Source organism: Anarhichas minor, unplaced genomic scaffold (genome assembly GCF_050575085.1).
Source record: "Anarhichas minor isolate MPS153535 unplaced genomic scaffold, ASM5057508v1 ptg000028l, whole genome shotgun sequence".
In the NCBI taxonomy this organism is placed as follows: Eukaryota; Metazoa; Chordata; class Actinopteri; order Perciformes; family Anarhichadidae; genus Anarhichas; species Anarhichas minor.
In genome coordinates, this window is record NW_027466474.1 from 18,248,894 (window position 1) to 18,268,129 (window position 19,236).

The 19,236-nt window shown below is 43.9% G+C and overlaps 1 protein-coding gene across 3 annotated transcripts in view; it reads left to right on the forward strand.

The window, feature by feature from the left end:
• The window catches only part of il1rapl2 (interleukin 1 receptor accessory protein-like 2), a 364,876-nt gene that overhangs the window by 194,057 nt on the left and 151,583 nt on the right, over positions 1 to 19,236 (forward strand). The window lies entirely within an intron of this gene.

The following is a 19,236-nucleotide window of genomic DNA, read 5'->3' on the forward strand; positions in this document are numbered from 1 at the left end:
GGCACAGACACTGGGAGAGAGAGAGGCTTTTGTGACTACACGGAAGGTATTTGAGCATAAATGTAGCTACAGCAGAAATCCACCTTCTTACAGCTCTGAAATTAACTTGGATGGGAGTTCTCTCTCCGTTAGTTGCGCTTCCTTCTTGCATGTAAAACATTTACACGGACACAAAGGGTTTCAGCCACAGACAACTTCACAGGGAAGCTTCTGGGGCAATATTGGTATGGTGACATACAAATGTAGGAATTGTAGAAATCAGAGATTGTCCTTGTTGCAGACAAAAAGCAAACATCAGCAAGAGTTGACTGTTTTCAATCACGTTAGTACACAAAAATCCTGATAGCTGATGTCGGTGATGTCAAAAATGTTTTCCCACATGGTGGAGCTGGAGGTTGCTTTTGGTGGAAGTGTTCCCCAATTTTGTATTTCACAATTTAAAATATTTTTCTGGCCACCTGGGGGCAGTGGTTAGTATGATGAGCATGTTAGCAAGAAGTTGCCTAAGCAATTGCAACATTAGCAATCATTTGGAGTCATGTTTCTGGCCAACTAACAAGTCGAATCCGACCTCTGAGGAAATATCTGGGTCTTCAGCTGCTAAACGCTTCACTGTGTCCATCGTCTAGTTGCTAACTTTGTCAGTCTGCTGTTTGGTGCTGGGCAGGTAGTGCACAGTGCAATTATGAGCACTTCTTCAACGGAAACAGCTGCCTGCTGTTTGATCAGAGGAGAAAGAGTGAACCAAAACAGTGAATTTGCGGGTCCGGTGCCAAAGTAACACTTAAACGCTGCGTGGCGCCAAGGGAAACCACAGAGTTAGCCGCTAGCTCTCTATGGGATAGTCACATACCACTTTCCTAACACACATTTTATGAGTGCAGCGTTAATAGTGTACATTACTTAACTGGGGAGGATTATTGAAAAGATGTGATGTTTCACTGACCGACCTGTGTATGTGATGGAGTTACTTTTGAAGGCAGTAATGAAAAGAAAGAAAGAAAGAAAGAAAGAAAGACATCAGAACTTTAAAAGTCACATAATCAAATAAAAATCCTTTGATGTTATTGCAATTATAACTATTTATTAGTGCTGGGCAACGATTAAAATATTTAATCGCGATTAATCGCATGGATTTTTTGCGATTAATCGCATTGTTATGGCAAAGTTCAATAATGAATTAAAAAGTAGTGTATTGCGCACTTTTATTTTAAAAGTACTGCTATATGAACAAAAGGGCAATAACATTTGGTTCACGAGATGCAGATAGCATGTTTTATACTTAATGTGAATATAATTCATACTTTGTTGGCATCTTATTCTGAAAACCGGATGTTCGTCTGAAGAAACCGGACGTTGTCTCACGTTAATGTTTCCGCTAACTTTCAAAGTCCTTCGCTCGCTCCCGATCTGTGACGTTTGAATGCGTTTACCATGAATTTCAGCATATAGGTGCACTAAAGTGTAAGTGTCTGCTGAGTTGACCACGGAGATCTGAGTGTCTGCTGACTTTACCGCAGCGATGTCCAGTAGTCTCCAGGGAGAGCAACAGCTGGTGCAGCTTCTCTCTTTATTTCTGCCCCCCACCCTCGACCAGAAGCGGAAGTCGCCTTTTCTCTAAGGCAACCCTGAAGGGACATCATATCGCCAATACAAAACGATAAACATGAGACAGTCTGTTACAATAATAATAAATTAAAAATACTTACCTGTTTTTTTGTTGTTGTTGTTTTTTAATTATTATTATTATTATTATTATTATTTTTTTCCCATCTCAAAAGGCTCAAGGACATACACACACACACACACACACACACACACACACACACACACACACACACATACACAACTGACTATAAGATGTTTGCTGGCTTTTATCCCACTGTTCTTGTCAGCCTCTTGTTGTTATGTATATGTATTGAAAAATTAAAAAAAAAATTAAAAAAAATAAAATTAAAAATTATAATAAATTTAAAAAATGCGCGATAAAATTATTGTCGGCGTTAATTAATGAATGCGTTAACGCGAAATTAACGCGTTAACTTGCCCAGCAATACTATTTATTTGTGCATTACTGTGTAAGGAAAATGTATCTAAAATTAGAATTTGATTTGAACAAACAGAGCCACTCTACATCAGAAGTCTGGAGCAGAGCCAAGTACAGCTTTATTAAAGCTTTTTCAACCCCCCCTAATCCCAATAACAGTGCTTGCCTCCAAAAAGACTAGGATGGATTGGTGATGCATCACGCCTCAAAAGACTACATGAGCTCTTTGTTGAAAAACTTTTCTGATCAAGTTGACACTGCGTTGCAAAAGGATTGGTAGCAGTCTTCTGTTACATTGTTCTGAGTATAAAATGTAACTTCAAAGCCTGGGGGAGTCAAAGACACATACCTCCATAGTTATTGGCAGGATTCTCCTCTGATCATAGAAATGTACATAATGAAAGCATTGGATAAACTGAATACTCTAAACTGTACTCTTTACTTTTATGTTGGGTTAGCAGCCTTGAACAAGACCTTATTCTTCACAAATGAAGGTACAAAAGAGCATATCATCACACAAGCACGTGAGAGCTCTGCACTACAAGAGTCATGCTCAGTACTTGCCATGGTGTGTAGAAATCATGCATGTTAAATTAAAAAGGCAGAGACATCTTCACTCAGCAAGATGACATTTCCACGGGTCAGCATTATGCACCCCCCCCCCCCCCCCCCTCCCATGAGACCTTTCATTGGTCAGCTCTCAGCCAACCAGCAGGAGGCTGGGAGGAAGGAGCCTGGAGACCCCTGCATGGTAATTGGCTCCTCACTGTCTGAAAAACAAGAACTAAAGAGAGCAACACAGACAGACGCGATAGATAGATGGATATACAGGCAGGCTGGCTGTGGACTAAGACAAGAATAGCTACTTTAGAGGTTGTCGAAAGAAAAATGTTGTTTTGATGGTCACATATTGGGAAGACATTAGCTTTGTAGCTCACTAGACAAATACTGTGTGTGGCCTCTAATTGGCTACTGTGACTGGGTGTCCTGCAGTGATTCAAGCTGACTGCAGGGACAGTGAGACACACGCCCGTGTGCACATACTGTACACATACACACACACACACACACACACAATTACCGACAAGGCTACAATTAATGATGGCAATAGAGTCAACATAGAGCCGGTGCCAGTTAGAGAAGAGCGATAGGAGATGGAGAGAGAAAAAGAAAAAGAAAAGGTCAGGGGATTTAATGATTAGATATTGTCTCTCCCTCAACCTTTTTACTGGACAAAAAGAGTTAAACAGCAAAGAGAGAGAGAGGCTGAATTAATACTGTGAATCAACCAGTGATGATCTGAGTGGCACCCTTTGCACAAACCAGTGACATCCCCATCAGCCTCAGTTGTACGACTGGCCTCCTGCTAAAGCAAGATAGTGAAAATGATACCCGCTAAACATCAGCATGTTAGCATTGTCATTGATTAATGTCCCCATTTAGCTGAACGTATGCACTATGCCTAACTACAACTTCAAAGAGTTGCAAGGTGCAAGCATGACTTTAGCTAGTATTGTGTTGGCGGCTGGTAGTGTTCAGAGCGTGACTTAAGTCGGCAAAGACGCACACTCATTCCTCACATCCTCAGCTGACCTATTTACCTGATCAAAGACCTGAGGATTGTGTGTGTGTGTTTGTGTAGGGGGCAAACTAACCTGTCTTCCTCCTCCAGTTACAGCTTGCACATGTTTATTTCATACACGCAGAGGAGCGATAGAGTGTGTATGTATTCAGTGTTTCCTTCAGGGTTTTGGGGGACTATGGTGGGTGGACCCTGGACTCTCTTGGGGCTTCAGGGGAAACGCTCCCCCGTAAGAAAATGTTGTTGATTTTGGTTAAAATGCATCAATCTGATGCACTTTTAGAGCAACATTAAGAGGCTAAATCTATTAAAAACGTTGAGCATTTGAAGACAATGTGCTCTTGTTCAAGCAGAGGTGGAATGTAGCAAGTGCTGTACTAAAGAAAATGTGTCTGTTATTTGTACTTTACATGAGTATTTCTTTTATGTAACTTTACACTTCTAGTCCACAACATCTCAGAGGAAACTATCGATTGTGCGCTGCGCCCTGCTTAGCAGTCGCACCGGGAGCAGGGGGTTCCATCACTCCATGCAGGAAGATAGGGCCCGCCGAGCACCAGCTCACGGCCCCTGGAAGCGGTGAAGCCCCGGGGCGAGGGGTGCTTCAAAGCTGACACAGCCGGAGATCTACTTTCACTTTCCGAGCCGAACTAGAGCCGATCACTGCGCACTGCGGCTGAGGAAATGGGCAAACCCACCTGTCGAAAGTTAAAAAATATATATTTTTGGTTCATTATGGAACTGTGGCGAGGCAAAATAAACTTTGGCAGGCCACTATAGTACAGGTAATTGATGGAGAAAACTGTGTATTAACGTAGCGCGTGTGTGTGAGTGCATGATGTTTGTTTACTTGCTTGCACGTTCCTAATGAAGTTACATTTGCTCCCGACAATAATTTCTGATTGCTCAAATATGTATCTGTGTGTCGGGGTTTCTGTGTGTGTGTGTGTGTGTGTGTATGTAGTACATTGGTAGTGTGACCGAGCGTCTTGGGTTCGTGTATAAGGGCACTTATCATACAGTAATAACTGGAGTCGGGAGACCAGACATCTTGTATCAGCCCACAGCTACTCTCTTTATTATTGTTTCCCCCTTCGGCCAGAGGCGGGAGTTGCCCCTTCGCTACGGCAACCCTCAAGGGACATATCATCGTCAACACCAGAACGACAAACATGAGACAGTCTGTTACAGTAGCAATACAAATAGGTGACTTGTTGGATGTACAAGGTTGTAATCAGCTCCTTGTATTTCATGGGACTGAGTGGATTTTCTGCTCTTCATAAACCAATTAACACTGTAAAAGGGAGTTCCTCTCTTTCCTCTTATTCATTTTCTTTTCTCTTCTCTTCACCTCATCTCTGAAATTATTTTCTTCTTCTTGCTCCTCTTCCAGATATTCCCACTATTTCTTCCCCACTTCTTTTCTTTTTCATTCCTCCTCATATCTTTCACCTTATTTTCTTATTTCCTACTTTTTCCTTCTCCACTCCACAAACCTCCTCTCCTCTCTGCTCCTCTCTGCTCCTCTCCTCTCTGCTCCTCTCCTCTCTGCTCCTCTCCTCTGTTTCCGGTTGCGTGTGAGTGAGAGTGGCGCGGAGGTTTGATTGTATTTTCACTGCTTTGAGATTTGTTCCTCTGTTCTTCTGTCTCTGCACATGATCAGGTAAGATACTAAGCAGTGTATTTATCGGTAGAACGTGTGATTAGTGGTGTTGTTTGGCGTTGTTCAGGAGGATGGCATCCTCCGAGACGCCACGCCTGTCAATCCGGCAGGGAGTCCGGGTAGTTCCACCGGATAGCAGCGTGTCAGTAGAGGAGGTGCTCCTGGCTGTCGGAGAGCAGGTGGGACATGACAAACTCTCCTTTGCATCTCGGATGAATAAAGCTGTGGTTGTGTTCGTGGCGAGCGAGGCTTATGTCCACAACCTGATAGAGAGCGGCGTGTTTATCAGGGACAGCTTCGTGCAGGTCTCTCCGCTCTCAGTGCCCTCTACGCGGATCACCGTGTCCGGTGTTGCGCCGTTTATACCGAACGAGCTGTTAGAAAATGAGCTGCGCAGGTTTGGAAAGTTTGCCAGCGGATTTAAAACAGTCAGTTTGGGGTGTAAGGATCTGTTGAGGTGGACCGAGAATGAGACAAAACTCTATAATTCAGTTAAGCAATCAGAACATTTATTTGATTTCTAACAGGAGTATTTTACCCAGCAATTAAACATGCATGGGCCTAGAAGCGCTGTAAAATCAACAACTAAAAGGCGCTTAAACAGAGTGCGCAGCAGAATTTATTGATTAAGCATCAGAACATGATTGGTTGTCTATTTGTTGGAGGCGGCTCTTGGTTTAGACTTTCTGAGGGCCTCATTGGAGCACAGGGAGGTCCACTCCCTCCAGGCTCACGGATTCCATCTCCTTCCTGAATCCCCTTCCTGTATACTCAATCAGTGTGTGTGTGTATGTTATGGTGTCAACGGACGCCGGGTTCAGTTAAGTGTCGTTGGCCATCAAGAGGTCACAACTGGGTCGCTCGCCCAACCGTCCTAGTTCCTGCCCAACCGTCCTAGTTCCTGTTTTCATATTAATCTCGAGGCTTAACCAGACATTGTTTTACTCTAATATCCCGTGGTTTGCGGAATAGGCCTTAAGCTGACCTTCGATGTGTCACTGTACTTCTTCTTTCGTACAGACAGACGCTAGAACGCTCTGTCTGGAGTATTTGACCTTCTTCAGTGTTTTCCACATGCATTTCTAGCAATGAGCACATTAACAGTGTGAGGTGTAACGTTTAATGCTTGTAAGTGTTTTGGGCCTATGTGTTGTCGTTTTCTTAATCAGTTATCAGTTATTATTCTCAACAGATCCCAAACTGAAGCACGTGCTGTCTCTTAGGCGGCAGGTCTTCATGTTCCTGGAGTCACCTACACAAACACTGGAGGTGTCCTTCAGGGTTAAACACGGGGAGGGTTCATACATGGTGTACGCTAGCTCGGGACAGATCAAATGCTTTGAGTGTGGAGATGTAGGACACAAACGCTTCGGGTGTCCGCACAAGCAGCAGAGAAGCGCGGAGGCGGAGCCTCCGGCCGCGGAGCCTGGTGCCGCGGCGGCTCCGGCCGGTGCGGTCGGCGGAGCTTCTTCGTCTTCTGATGATAACAACAATGTCGATAAGGAGGATCAGGGCCAGTCTTACAACCAGCAGGTTTCTGTGGTGGCGCAGAACCTCACTACATCTGGTACCGAAGCACCACCACAGTCGGTAGAAGTTTGTGAAGAGGCAGCTACAGGTTCTGCAGGTGGAGATCTCACCATACCCTTAGATGAAGGACAGAGTGTAGGGTCTGTGTCCAACAGCCAGCTGTCTTGTCAAGGAGAGGACATGGAGTATGAGAGTGAATCAGATGTTGCATCTAATTCTGAAACGTGCATTAAAGGCACTGATCTGTATTCACTAGAGGAAATAAACTCGTTTTTGGATGTAACTTACAATAGATCTGCAAAAGTGAGTGATTATTTCCCTGACATTGAGAAGTTCATACGATCTGTTGGGGTGGCGCAGAGAAAGGTGGGTTTGGACCTTCTAGATGGAAAAAAGCGCTTCCGCCTAAAGAAACACATCACAACCTTGAGGAAAGTAAGGAAAAATGGAAGAGTTCAAAAAACTAAGACAGTTTAACATGATCATGTGTCACACGGGGTTTTCCACTTTCCACTGCTTACTTCTTATCTTGTCTTACCTCCTTCCATCCTCTGACCTTTCTATGCAGAGCTTCAATTTAGGGTCTTTAAACATCAATGGTGGGCGGGACGGGCATAAAAGAGCATTAATACAGGAGGTTGTAAATCAAAAAAGGTTGGACATCCTCTTTTTGCAAGAAACTCACACCATTCCATCAGATGAAGTAGACTGGGGTTTATGGTGGGAGGGCTCATGCACCCTGAGCCACGGCACCAATCTTAGTGCCGGGGTAGCCGTGCTGTTTAGAACAGCAGCTAATGCAACCGTCCTGTCTGTCACTGAGGTGGTGAAGGGTCGTTTGCTGATGGTGAGGGCAGAGATAGAGAGCTCGCTTTACTGCTTCGTGAACATATATGCACCGAATCAGGGGTCAGAAAGAGCACGCTTCTTCACTACGCTGCAAAACGAACTGCAGAGCTGCCATCAGGAGCAACTGATCATCGGAGGGGATTTTAACTGTACTCTAGACTTCACCATAGACCGGAATAGTGAGGAACCACACCCGCAGTCAGCTCAGAGTCTCCACAACGTCATCACACACTTAGATCTGTTGGACACGTGGAGAATAAAACACCCACTAAACAGACAGTACACATGGGTTAGAGTCAGCAACGACAGGATAAGTGCAGCCAGGCTGGACAGAATTTACATCTCTCGCAGTCTCAGTTCCAGACTGAAGAACAGCACAATCAGTCCAGTTGGGTTCTCTGATCACCACCTCGTCAGTTTAGGCTTGATAACCTCACCAGGTGAAAGGGTTAGCTCCTACTGACATTTTAATAATAAACTTCTACAGGACAGCACTTTTTGTCAGAGCTTTGGGGTTCTTTGGCAACAGTGGAAAACTGAAAAAGTTTGTTTCAGTTCTCTGAAACAGTGGTGGGAGGTCGAGGTCGGAAAAGCACAGATCCGTGTGTTCTGCCAGCAGTACACCTCAAACGCCACCGCTATAATCAAGTCTGCTGTTAAAGACCTTGAAGCCAACATAAAGATCATTGAGGAGGGCTTCCAGAGAGACCCAGATCCCGGTGTGGGCCAACTGCTGAAGGAGAGGAGGTTGGAGTTGAGCTCCTTCCTGCAAGAGAGAGTGAAAGGAGCTCTGGTAAGGTCCCGTTTCCTCAAGTTGAAGGACATGGATGCCCCAAGCTCGTTTTTCTTCAACCTGGAGAGATCGGTGGCGCAGAGGAAGCGGATGACCTGTCTGAAGCTCCCAGGAGGCAGGATAACCACTGACCAGAGGGAGATGAGGACCCATGCCGTGGGCTTCTACGCTGCTCTTTTTGGGGAAGAGCAATCCTGTACGGAGAGCAGTAGGGAGCTCCTGGAGGGTCTTCCCCAGCTCAGTCCAGCAGAGAGGGCTATGCTGGACGGAGAGCTGACGCTGGAGGAGCTGACGGTTGCAGTGAACCAGATGGCTTCAGGAAAGACTCCGGGAATCGACGGTCTCTCCTCGGATTTCTTTAAGAAATTCTGGAACATTATCGGTTCTGACTTACACTCTGTTTTGATGGAATGTTTTAAAACAGGATCACTTCCTGTTTCATGCCAGCGGGCAGTTCTCTCTCTGCTGCCCAAGAAGGGCGACTTGGCCCTTCTTAAGAACTGGAGACCAGTGGCCCTGCTTTGCACAGACTATAAGGTGCTTTCCAGAGCCTTATCTAACAGACTAAGAGACTACCTGGAAGTGGTTGTAAATAGCGACCAAACGTACTGTATCCCAGATAGAACAGTTATGGACAATATCTTTCTCATCCGTGATGTGCTTGATGTATGTAAATTCCACGATGTAGATGTTGGTATTGTCTCACTAGACCAGGAGAAGGCTTTCGACAGGGTGGGTCATGCATATCTGTTTTCTGCACTCAGGGCTTTTGGGCTTGGTGATGGGTTCTTGGCTTGGGTGGGTTTGCTGTACAGGGGTGCTGAATGTATGGTAAAAATGGGAGCTGGCCTGAGTCGACCGATCCCTGTACGGCGAGGGATAAGGCAGGGTTGTCCTATCTCAGGGCAACTATACAGCCTCGCTTTTGAGCCTCTGTTGTGCAGGCTGAGAAGTCGGCTCAGTGGTCTGTCACTGCCTGGGTCCTCCAGTCTTTGTAGTCCCCTCGCTGTGTCTGCGTATGCTGATGATGTAAACATCTTCATTAGGGACCAGGGAGATGTTCTATGTCTGCAGGATGCTTTGTCTCTTTATGAGAGGGCTTCATCTGCACGGGTGAACTGGGAAAAATCTGAAGCTTTATTGGTGGGACAGTGGAGACATCAGACGGTGCCTCATCTGCCTGGAGGTCTTCAGTGGGGAAAAGAAGGTCTAAAAGTGCTGGGTGTGTTTTTGGGCTCTGAGGTTTTTGAGAAAAAGAACTGGGAGGGAGTTAAGGAGAAGGTGTGTGCTCGGTTCTCTAGGTGGAGATGGTTACTACCCCAGTTGTCATATAGGGGAAGAGTTCTGGTTGCTAATAACTTGGTTGCCTCGACTCTGTGGCACAGACTCATCGCTCTGACGCCACCTGGAGGCCTCATAGCAGAGATACAGAGGTCTGTCGTGGACTTCTTCTGGTCCGGCCGGCACTGGGTTCGTGCAGCAGCTCTCTATCTGCCTGTGGCAGAGGGGGGGCAGGGTCTCATCGATATCCAGTCCAGGATCGCCTCTTTCAGACTCCGGACTGCACAGAAGCTGCTCTATGGCTGTGGCCCCAGCTGGATGGACACGGCTCGACTGCTGCTGAGGAGAGCTGGGCGGTTGGGATATGATAAGCAGCTCTTTCTCCTACAACCTGAGGAAGTGGACTTGGCCGGGCTGACGCCGTTCTACGGCTCTGTTTTGCAGGCGTGGCAGATTTTTAATATTTCACGTAAAGCTGATGAGACTCCGGGTGTGTGGCTGCTGGAGGAACCTTTGTTCTTCAACAGCTTCATTAGAACCCCCCACTCTGCTCATTGCCCCAGCGGTGGGGGACTGGCAGGGGGGAGGAAACAAGCTGCTGACGTTTACAACCCCTCACCTGGACAAGTTTCAGGCAGCAGAGAAAAAAGCTATCTATGAAATCTGTGTAAAGGTTGTGAACCTCCGCTCTCTGGCAGGGTTGACAGAGTCGAGGTGGACCGAGTTCTTTGGCCCAGGTTCTTCCCCGAAAGGCAGCTGGAGGTGCATGTACAAGCTGCCCGTTGAAAAACGGACAGCAGACCTCCAGTGGAGGGTTGTACATGGAGCTATAGCCACCAACAGATATCGGGCACACCTGGATCCACAAATTGGGAAGGAGTGTTATTTCTGCTGTCAGACTGAGACCCTGGAACACTTGTTTGTTCAGTGTCCTCAGCTCTCAGCACTCTTTGAACGGTTAAAAAGATGGTTTCAGGGTCTTGGACAGGTGTTTTCTTTCATGTTCATCTTCGGTCTAAAATACTGCTCAAAACAGAAGGCTGTCCACACACTGGTGAACCTTTTATCTGGTTCTGCCAAGTTGGCCATCTGGTTGACACGGAAGAATCGGGCTCGGGGTGCCGGTAGTGAGGATCCGGTGAAAGTTCTGGAGGGACTGTTGAAAGCCCGACTCAGGGTGGAACACACCTACTACCAGACAGTGGACAATTTACAGGCTTTCAGGGACAGATGGACTACTGGGGGCATTTTATGCTCAGTGGGTGCTGGTGGAGAGCTGGTAGTGAACTTCTGAACATATTGATCATTGTAATTGATTGTTTATTTGTTCTTTGGTGCTTTATTTTTGGTAATTATTTTTATTTTATTGATTTTCTGATTATTAAGTGATGATTTAGAGTGTTTCTGTTTTCACTGCAATAGTGAAATAAAGGGATTTTAAAAACCAAACCTCTCCTCTCTGCCCCTCTCCTCTCCTCTGTGTTTTAGATTAGTTTTATCGTCTGTCGTAGCCGTAGGGTATGTGTGTGTGTGTGTGTGTGATAGTAATCTCAGCTGTCCGATTATATCTTGTAACTCTGTTGCCGAACTATGAGATGGCTTATTGATATTTTGTAAGGGAAGATATTTTCTAAAGACAAGTACTTCTCGATTTTATCCCTTATCTAACTTGCCAACTTGGGGATTAACAGCTCCTTCAACTAAAACATGCTTCGGGGCTCTTTGTTCCAAAACATTAAAACACTTAAACTACAAGTGCTGTATGATTTTACGAAATATTTATGGGTCACATACCAAAAAGCACTCGTGATGCAGTCAATTGGGAGAGATTAAAGATGTGATTATTTTTCGTTTGTAGTGCAATCGAGTTAATCCAAAAGTCAGACATTTCAAATAGAGAAGAGTAAAGTGGAGTACTAAAGGTTTAGAGATCGTGTCACGCTGCAGTACATCAGATATTCCTCAGCAGCATCTTACAATTTAGCTTTTTATGTAGTTTATCATGTTATTAAAATGTATGTTCCTCCAAAGAGACCAGATTTAAAAAGAAATAGAATCAAGTTGTTTGAAAAAGAAGTGTATTTGAGCTTTTGTTTGCAGTGATTAAAAAGGCTAATTTCATAGTCTCGATTTTCAAAACTTTTTTATTCATGCTAGAAGAAACAGTGAAAATATCTCTACTATGACCTTAATACAGACATTCATGTTGAATCGTACTGACATGTATGACCCCCTGATGTTTTTGTCCAGGTTCTTTACAATTCAAATATGAATGAGGTTTTTGATCATACCAGAATGCTGAATTTGATCATTTTCACCAGGTTACACTGCATGAAAGTTTCCCTTCAGCTGTGCATTTGCTTTAGTGAAACTTTCAAAGTCCTTGGTCATACATCTGATTTCCAAGGATTTTTCAAGTATCATATTTTCGTAGATTAGAGACACCATCGAGAGTATGCACTGTTAGGGAACAAACTGGAAAACATTCTGTTCTGATGGCCTGATAATTCAGCAGGTGCATGGTTTACCTTTGTGTCTCAAATGCATTCAGATTATTTATTTAGGCAGATAATTCAGAACAGCTGCAATCTTTTTCCAGTTTAACAATCATAAGTTAAGACCAATGCAGTTCAGTGTCATGTTTATTCAACATCAGTCACTGTGACGTCACTCATTTGTTTGTGGACTACAGTTTTGAAGCCTCGAATTCAACATTATGGTCATCGCCATCTTGGTTTTTTGCAACCAAAAGTTGCAAAAAAGAGGCAAGAGATAAGTATAACCAAACGCTAAATAAGACATTTTTAAGTGACTAAAATGTTACAATTAACTTTCATGAACTGAAAACACACTGAAAGGGTTCAAGCTCTAAGATAAAACATGGCAACTCCCAGACGGGACAATGCAGTGGTATCGACCTGTCAATCACAGTAAGCCCGCCCTAAAGCATGCTCTGCTTTATGGTCTGTTTGACTCTAAATGGAGCATAATTTACGAATAATTTACTCATGTTTACAATGTTTACTGAGGTAATAAATCAAGAGAGAAGTAGAGTCATTTTCTCATAGACTTCAATACAACCAATTTAACATACTGAGGTACAAACATGTATTTGCTTAAAACCTCTTCAACATACACGTCACTTGAATTTTAACATGGAAAAAATGTTTCTCTTAAGTTACTTAAAATGCACTTGATCGTGTTTTTCCTCCCACCACCTGGAACCAGTGGGTTTGTTCCCAAATGTCCTCCTATCCACCTGGTGTGCAGGGAGGGAGTAAATGAGGCGCTCCCAAAGTAAGAGGGTTTGGAAAAACTAAACTTCCCATATTTAGACCTCTGACCTTCCATCCCTTTAATAACCAACTCTCTCCCTGTCCTCAGCCCACCATTTCAATCTGCTCCCTCTCAGTTACCCTCATCCAGCTCTCAACAGGCGCACACACACACACAGGGGAGGAGGTGTCAGTCAAGATGGATGTTTAAGTTGGACCAGCATCCCATATGGCAATGTGTCCTTTATGTGTGTGTGTGTGTGTGTGTGTGGAGAGCTGGTCCCACGGGCAGTGCCACTGAATTTGGCACCGTTCAGCTCCGCTACATCCAGTCTGCTATTGAGATGGTTCAAATTTGCGCACACAAACACACACACACACACACACACACACACACACGTTCCGCCTCAGCCAAACATCTCCATCTCACTGCTCAGCGGCTCTGAGGCGTTTTAAATACTGTGGAGAATATCCGGAAAACATTAGGCTGAGAATAGTGATTGAGAGTGTTTACTTGCTGTAAACCTGCCATCGCTATTAAAGAGTATTGGGCATAGTACCATTTTGATTAAGACAACAGTGCTAACTCTAGCCGCGCCGCATGAGCTTTGGCTCCTTGTTCGACACTTTGCTCATTTGCTCAGATGAGACTGAACTATCGTACAGTGTGATTATTAGGAGAGCACATATAGAAGTTCACCTTTTCATTTGTAGAAGAGCAGAAAAACACAGCTTCACAATGTGAATATAGAAGGTTCGACCTTTGAGAAATATGAGTCGTTTTTTAACTGCACAAGCATACGTTACCTGTTTTTACCTGCAGCTCTAATAATCTCTAGTCATGACACATACTTTAACCCGGCGTCTGACATAATCTCAGTTTTGGTCCTATTAGTTCATCTGCTGTTTAATATTCCGAATGCACTTGTAATGACTCGGAATGACTGACAGCGTCTCAGAGTTCAGTCTGCCCGAGCCTCCCGGTTTCTCCTCTAATTTCACTGCAGAATCCATCAATTTGCGGATCTGATCTTACGTATTCATAAATTATTCAAAATGCACTTGCTGTGTGTCAGCACTGATTTGACAGCTACTGTCTCGCACACACACGTGTGCGCGTGCACGGCAAATCATCTACGCAGAAGCAGTGACACGTCCTCATATGCAACCATAGCGCAGCTCCACATATACTGTAAGCCTGCTCACACACACACACACACACACACACACACACACACACACACACACACTCGTATATTCAGTCTAAACCTTGATGACTGGGTCTTTTCCTATCTGATTGGAAGTGCAGTGTCTGCAACTCTTCCTCTGTCCTTCAGAAGCAACGAGAGAATCCCTCTCTCTGCTCGTTTCCCCTTCATCTCGATATATCTCCTCAGTTCTTCTACTCCTCATATTTCCGCTGCGTTTTCCTTCGCTGACTTTTTTTTTTAACAAGAAAAGAACCTTTTGTCTGGTTGCTATTCAAAATGTCATCCTGCCTCTTTAATATAGGGGTTGGTTGCTTGCGAAGAATGTGTCACTTGAAGGAGTTTGTTCCCTGATGTTTCATGCTGCAACCTAATGATGTGTAAGAAAGTGACTTACAACGAGTGCAACAGTAGAAGCAACTTCAAATCCTGCATGGCGGTAAACCAGGGAGGTTAAAGGTCAGAGTCGAGGGACTAGATGATATTCCTCAGGCCCTAGAATTTGACATTTTATGTCACAGATTAACTGTACAGCAGATTTACAAACACAGACTCGAATGGACCCACACCCAGATATTTATTTTGTTGTGTAAAAGAAAAATAGAATGTTTTACAGTAACATTCATACCCTTTGCAAACATCTATTGTCTGTATGCAAATATAATTCCATATAATGCTTGTGTTGATTTTGTCGGTCCCTGTGGACAAAAGCGGTCGGGTTTCCGAGTCCCAGAGTCCCTTTAGAAAGCCTCCTATTTTAATGCAGCAGGGTCTGACAGTCTGCCCCACTCAGTCCTGGTATTGGTCCTCCTGTGCCTCCCTTCCCTCCAGCAGCGTGGTGTCGGTGTTGGCCTCCGGCAGGGACCAGAGGGGCAGTGAGGGGAAGCAAATATTTAGAAATAGCCACAATCTCGCTGAAGGTCTGGTTTTGAATTGAGACTGTTCCATAGCCAGTTAAAAGTTCCTCACTGTAACTTTAAATAATGCTTTGTACACATATGTCCAAGTGTAGAAAAACGTGGTGTGTATGAGGTTGTATCCTCTTTTGCACCAGCGTTAGCTAACTAGCCATCAGGCTAATGTAGCCCAGCGATGCTAGCTTCTATACTGGCAGAGGTTCTTCAAACCAGTTTCAGTCAAGCATCACTTGCTTGGATTCCCCAGAGCCACCTCATGCTGTACAAACAAATACAAGTTAGCTAGCCAACAATCTACCTCGTGAGCTAGATGGCATACTGAATGGCAAACAAAATGTAAATTCGTCAGCTGGACGTTTTTAGCCACTCACCGCAAGACTCTGTATTTTTCACCTGGATATATGTGATTTATGATGCCCATAAACTGTGGCCTAACTACAGTATCACTAATATAATGTAGGCTACGCCACATTCAGGTCAAAGTCAACAAGCGCCTTTTTGCTACATCAGAGGTTGCCTTTGATGTAGAAAAAAAGGCGTGCACTTTGTTGAAGGCCTTAAAAAACAAGATCATTCTAAACACACTTTATAAACCTCCAGATTTAGTACACACAGTAAAGTGAAGGTAAGCTGTTTAGATAGCATAGCTGGTGTCTGATCATCCTAATAGGAGCTCGATGGACGCACCAGCAGTACGTTACGTGTACCCTGTCAACTGTAGCGCAGCATAGAACCATGTCGACTCATGTTCAGTGAGAGAGACATTTGGTTATGTTTGGCATCATAGGATTCAACAGCTATTGTGAGAACCTCCACTGTGGCTGTCATCACAGAGGGAACGTGTGGTTTGAGATAATGCTTGATGACTTTTCCAACACATTCGTATACTTTCAACACCCGTATCACTCGCACATCAACATGTTCTTAACAACCAAGACGAATCATGTCTTATTGCCATTGACAGAAAGCAAAACGTTAAGACCTTCAAGATGTCTTTCTGGTGTCTCACTGAGATTATTCCAGCCTGAAAGCTCTCCAGCGGGGTAACACTGTGATCTCGGGCGATGCCCTGTTAGGCATTTTTTTAGTTTTGATCCATCTGAGCCTCATTTTAGGGCTCAACATTGTTGGAACTGTAAAGAATTTCTCTACAGAGTTCACCGATCAACTTTTTTTTTTATTTCCAGCTGAATAAATCTTCTTGGACAACTTGTTTCTTTTCACCAGCCAACCATTGAGACAGGCTGTCTCTCCCTCTCTGCCCTGCTCCTTGTCACTCTATCCTCCCCCTGCTCACTTTGTCTTTCCTCCTGCCACTCTTCTCCGTCTCCTCATCTGTCTTTCCCGAGAAAACGCCTCTCTCTCCGTCATCTCTCGTCTGCTCTCGTCACTCCGCGCTCTCCCCTTTGCTGAGGAGTCAAACATCTCTCAACCTCTATTCGCCCTCCTCCGTCCCATCACTCCCTATCTCTGTGTTCCGTCTTTCTTCCCGTTCAGAACATATTCTGGCACATTCTGTCTGTTAATCAGGAGTGTATTGGACATCAATTCATGATGCACTTGGCCACTATAATACTCTATTTTTGACCAATGTGACAAAGCCCCTCAGCTGTCTGGCTACTCCTGCCTCCCACTTTGCTTTTTTCAGATTGACAGTCACTGTGACAGCCATTTACAGCAGCAGAGATGCACCCAGGGCTGAAGGAGCTGAAAAATACAGAAAATTATTGAATGTATTCAGTCCAAAATTGAAACTAATTGGTGGTTTTAATGATTTGTGGACAAAATCTGATTAGGAATATTGTGGTATTTTATGATGTGTTGTTTTAGGCAAACGTGTCCACAACACTTTTCCTTGGACACTTTGAGTGCCATTTGTGGCACTGTCTTTTCATCACCGCACATGTTAACTACCCTTTCTTCTATTTCTTTGGGGCTCAGTATGAGGGTGTTCATCAGTGCCTGACAGATCCTTGATGGGTTTTCCCCGTAGCTAAAAGAGCGGCTAGATAGCACTGTGATGTGTGTATTAATTGCTTTTGGGCTCAAATAACGTGTAGCGCTGAGCATCTGTGCTCCTTTTTAAAGCAAAACCACTGCAATCACAAACACAAAGCACAAGCACAGAACATACTCCAAATCCATTTTCTTTTGTCTTCATTCAACCTTGTCGCCAGCAGGGATCGGGTGTCTTGCTCATTTAAACTTCAGCAGTGAAGGTAGTTGCTAAAACAACCTTGAACCTGCAACTGAGACGTTCCAAACTGCATTTTATGACTTGGTGGAACCATGTAAGCGCTCCATAATCCTGCACAATGCTCCCTGATGTGTAAAAGCCATTACGTTGGTCCATATATACAGTGCATTATAGGAATGAAGATGCCCCCCCTTCATCCCAGATTAGGGCAGTCGACACAGTCAGCTTTGTTTAGCTCTTTTTATCCACAGTACAGTTCTGCAGCCAGTGTGTCAGGTGTCTGTTAGAGGATTTTTAGTCCATTATGTTGAGTGTTTTTCATTAGTAAAGTCCTTGGTGGGGTTGCTGTGAGGATAACTTTGATGTGTCAACAGTGTGTGCATTACAAAGATAAAGACAGTGCATTACTGTAATTCAAGCTGGCTGATATGACCAACGAAATAAATCTTTCTTATCTCTTATTTCATGTTTGTGGACGATTCAAGACTTTAGATTTTTAGTCTTTTTCTTTTTTGATAAAACTAAAACGGGACTTAAGATGTGCCAGACCATGTGCAAGATAGATAAGCAAGAGCAGTAGACGTTATGCATATTTAACATATAGGTTAGTGTAAATGTCCATATTATGACCAACAAATCAGCTTTTCAGACATTTTTTATACATGCTGCCCCAGTTCAAGTGAGACCATTTAAACACAAAGTCTAAACTCTCATTTTAAGTGGCAATCATTCATTTATACCAATTTCTAAAGTTTGTATTGTTTAAAATGTGAAAATATGTCAAAAGTCTGTCATAGGTTTGATGGGTATCTAATGTACCCTTTTAACCCATTGTTGTTCCAAAACAGCCTCTACAGGCTTAAACACGGACTTCATTCTGCAAGAACAGGCAGAAAAATATAAAACTAACCTTACGTAAGCAAATGCATTATTGAAAAAGTCTAGTTTGTGAGGTATATTAATATTCTACATATTGCTCATAGCTCTAACCTGCATGAGAACATATGCCGGACACGTGTTATGCAGGAGCAGGCAGGTTTAGCTAGATGTGAGGTTATTCATCACGTTAAAACGCACAAAAGCCAATGAGCTTGACCAGTTGTCAGTAATACGGTTTCCTCTCGGGTCTACTTTCCACGTGTCTCTTATTTACTTTTTACATTTGCTTCTGTCAAAAAGCAAGTAAAAGCATCATTCTCAGTGTCGCTCCCAAAGTCACATTTTTTTGCCATCAGTCTTTCAAACCTGTGCTAGTACATGAAGCCGGCTCGCATCAGCAAACTGTCACAAAATGTAACATCTGTCAGAGTACATCATGCACAACCAGCAGTTTGTACAGGTATATGGGTACAATATCTGAGGAGTGAAGTGTTTAGATGTCAACACATTATATTAGTGCTTTCTGATCTGGAATGTTGATATCGAGAATATTAAATCAACTCAGCACGAATATAGTGGGTGGGGACATTAATAGAATATTAATGTGCATGTACTGTAAATATGAATGTGTGTGTGCGTGTGTGTGTTTGTTTGCTGGCTGTAAACAGTTGTTTGCCGTTGTACATCGCAGTCGTTCCCCTTGAGAATGCATAATGAAATGCTGTGAATAAAAGCAGCGCTGTAGTAAAGTGTGTGAACACACGGCGGGACAGACGGAGAGAAAGACTCGGTGTGGCAGTAGAGAGGGAGGTGAGTGTAATTTATAGTGATGAGCGTAAACTGGTCGGATCATCCGCTGGGAGTTCGGAGTAATTAGGGCACTGCTTCCCTTTTTGCAGAGAAGGAGGAGGAACAGGTGCACATGAGCACAATCAGGCTCACTTGTAAATATGACGCACTTTAAAAGTGGATGCATGATTAATTTTCACTTAAAAAAAAAAAAGAAACTGTTGCA